This window comes from Halictus rubicundus, unplaced genomic scaffold (assembly GCF_050948215.1).
Source record: "Halictus rubicundus isolate RS-2024b unplaced genomic scaffold, iyHalRubi1_principal scaffold0309, whole genome shotgun sequence".
Lineage (NCBI taxonomy): Eukaryota > Metazoa > Arthropoda > Insecta > Hymenoptera > Halictidae > Halictus > Halictus rubicundus.
In genome coordinates, this window is record NW_027488850.1 from 19,684 (window position 1) to 22,519 (window position 2,836).

Here is a 2,836-nt window from a genome sequence, read left to right on the forward strand (position 1 = left end):
TCCTGCCCTCGCTTTTTCCATTCTTTCCCGATACCGAACATTGTACTCCCCCCGGAAGAATCTGTTCCATTCCGAAATCGTCAATGAGATTGCCGATGAGAATATTTGAGTGATTACTAACCCTTTGCACTCGAAGCTATTTTAACTCCGAAACGAAACATTTCTTCAGACCTAGAATATTTCCTTTCTATATATCTTTTTTATTGTACACATACGAAAATGGTGCAATTTACTCGTACAATACTGAAATGTTTAGTAATTTACTGAATACAAACAAATTTAATAACGTGATCAATATTTTCAGTAATGATACAGCAATTTTTAGTTTCGCCTTACAGTCACCATTCGAGTGCTAAGTAGATTTTTATGCAGAATAATAAGAATATTCTAATAGCTAATTTATTGGATAGTTGTATGAGGTCTAATAAAAAGATCAACCTTGATAACTAAGAGACTATGAAATTATTAAATTTCCCGACCTAGGGTTCTTCGAACATCTCTCTTCGCCAACTATCCTCCAGACTGATCTTACAAGTAAAAGAATAGAAATTGCCAGGGATGAACCAAGAAGAAAAGGGATTTCCGGCAACAGAAAATAGCACGTGTACACTCGGAGGATCGCGAATGACCGAGTAGCCGTCCATATTTCCCGGCATTCGACCTAGATTTTCATCCCCGCGTGTTCGCATCGTGGGGGTGGCAGCGGCCGGAGGGGTTGCAGCGGGATCGAGGAGGGTGAGATTGCCGTGCGAGCGGATTGACCTCGCGATTTGACGCTCTGCAAACGCTCCGGCCAATTATCTGCAGCCTCCCCCTTTTTCGGATTTCATGCCCATTGTGCGCACCCACCCCAGCACCCCCGGGGATCGCGCCGACTCGCCTCTGTCCACTTTTGCGCGTCCCCGCACCGTTTTCGTTAGTCTTTCGCCATTTTTTTGATGGATAAAGAGCTGCGAATTCTCACCGAACCGAGCTGCTTCCAACGAACCAGAGAAAATAGACTTTTATTTAACTTCCATTCTTTACAAACGACCTGCACAATTTTTATTTTGCATAAAGATGCAGACTACCGGTCAGTAACATTTTGTTTTTCAATGAAATAGCTGACGAATATTTTTTCGATTTCATACGTATAGATATTTCAAAATTTTAAAGAGAATTGTGAAGAAATGTAAGTATGAAAATCTGATTGGACAACTCTGCGCTGCAAGCTCAATACAACCGCCAAAGTTGTACAGAAGACAGTACGTATACAACAGAAGCAACACTGGCATATTATTCTAGACATCATCGGGAACCCCGAAAGAATTCATAACCGTCCCGAAACTGAGAATAACAGGCGATGGGCCAGCAACTAACCGTCCGCCAACAAGGAAAGTATACGTGTCGCGCTCGCATAAGCAAATATTAACAGAATGCTTCACCCTCGCCGGGACACGGCGATGCTTGCGCATTCGTCACTTCTCGGGGTGCATTATGGGCCCGGCACACCACGGCGTCGATTCTCCTCGACGGGACACAAGGAGTCGTTCTCTCCTCTATCACGCGTGTCTATTATGCGTCCATAGAGGTCCGCGAGAAAGATACACACCGGCTCCCCGGTAATCTGGCGTGCTCTTAGGGTGGATTCGTCGTGGTATTGCCACTCCGATAAATAAATCAACTCGTAAGCAGCCGGCATTAGGGTGCTGCGGTGTGTACGCGACTCACGCCCCACGAATACACCCCCCTGCAACCCCCTCGATTCTTTCCTCCCAAACGATGCCACGGCGAGCAGCGACAAAAGCCTGGTCAAAATCTGTGCTATTTTTTAATTTTTGAAAACGAGATGAAAAGAACTATGCAATGGCATCTACCGTTTTAAAAGATAAGAATGAATGAAAAATAAAAAAAAAGTGTGCCAACAACACGCGGTATTCCCAGGCGGTCACCCATCCAAGTACTAACCACGCTCAACACTGTTTAACTTCGATGATCGGACGAGAATCGGTTTTTTCAGTGAGATATGGTCGTTGACATTAGTACATGTTAAAAACTGAATAATAATCCACTTAAGATTCCGTTTCGCTTCATTATGGGCCCGGTCTTCGTAGATTCGCGATAAGGTAGAGTGACCACGTTACCGACAAAAATAGGCGAAAAATGGTTTTACGTGCATCAACTTTTCGTCCTTACAGAAGAATATTTTGTCGCTGGTAAAGGGCTCATTCGAAAGAGGAAGGTTCAATCTACTGCGCGCTGGTTAGGAGCTGCCGAGATAATGCAGATATTGGGTAATATAATTGTTAGAAGTAGGCCAAAATTTGACGATGTGCATGTCGTGGAATGCAAGCATTTTTATGCCATTGGATGAGTTTTCTGAACTCTGAATGAAAATATCTAAAGCTACAAATTGAGTTGTATTTTGTCATGATTCTCAGCGAAATACAGCGAAAAACTTGAAGCACGTTTCTGGCGTCAAAATTCATAATATCGATAATACAAAGCAAAAAATGTGACAGGTTTAGTCACAGACTTATTAAGACCCGTCGGATCAAGGCCAAGACGGATCTTAAGTCTGTGTCTGAAGGCTGTGAATGGAAATTATTAATTAAAAAGTCACGTGACTATCCCGGGCCCTTAAGGAATGATTAATTGAAAGTTAGAAGAATTTTTGGGGAACAGCAAGACGATCGCAGGTTGTAGCCTAGTCGTCGCGACACAAGATTATCGACTGCAAATTATTTTCAGTTGGCCACTCGTTAACGCGAACGCTGCTCGTTGCCAGGCGGACAAGAGATTTCAGCGAGCGGCGGGCACGGCGCGGCGCGGCGGGCATATCTCCTCGCGTGTTCAT

At 44.0% G+C, this 2,836-nt stretch overlaps 1 non-coding gene across 1 annotated transcript; it reads right to left on the minus strand.

The window, feature by feature from the left end:
• Positions 1 to 1,898: 1,898 nt before the first annotated feature.
• On the minus strand, positions 1,899 to 2,017 carry LOC143364159 (5S ribosomal RNA). The gene has a single exon (XR_013084006.1). It is a non-coding gene; the product is annotated as a 5S ribosomal RNA (ribosomal RNA).
• Positions 2,018 to 2,836: the final 819 nt, after the last annotated feature.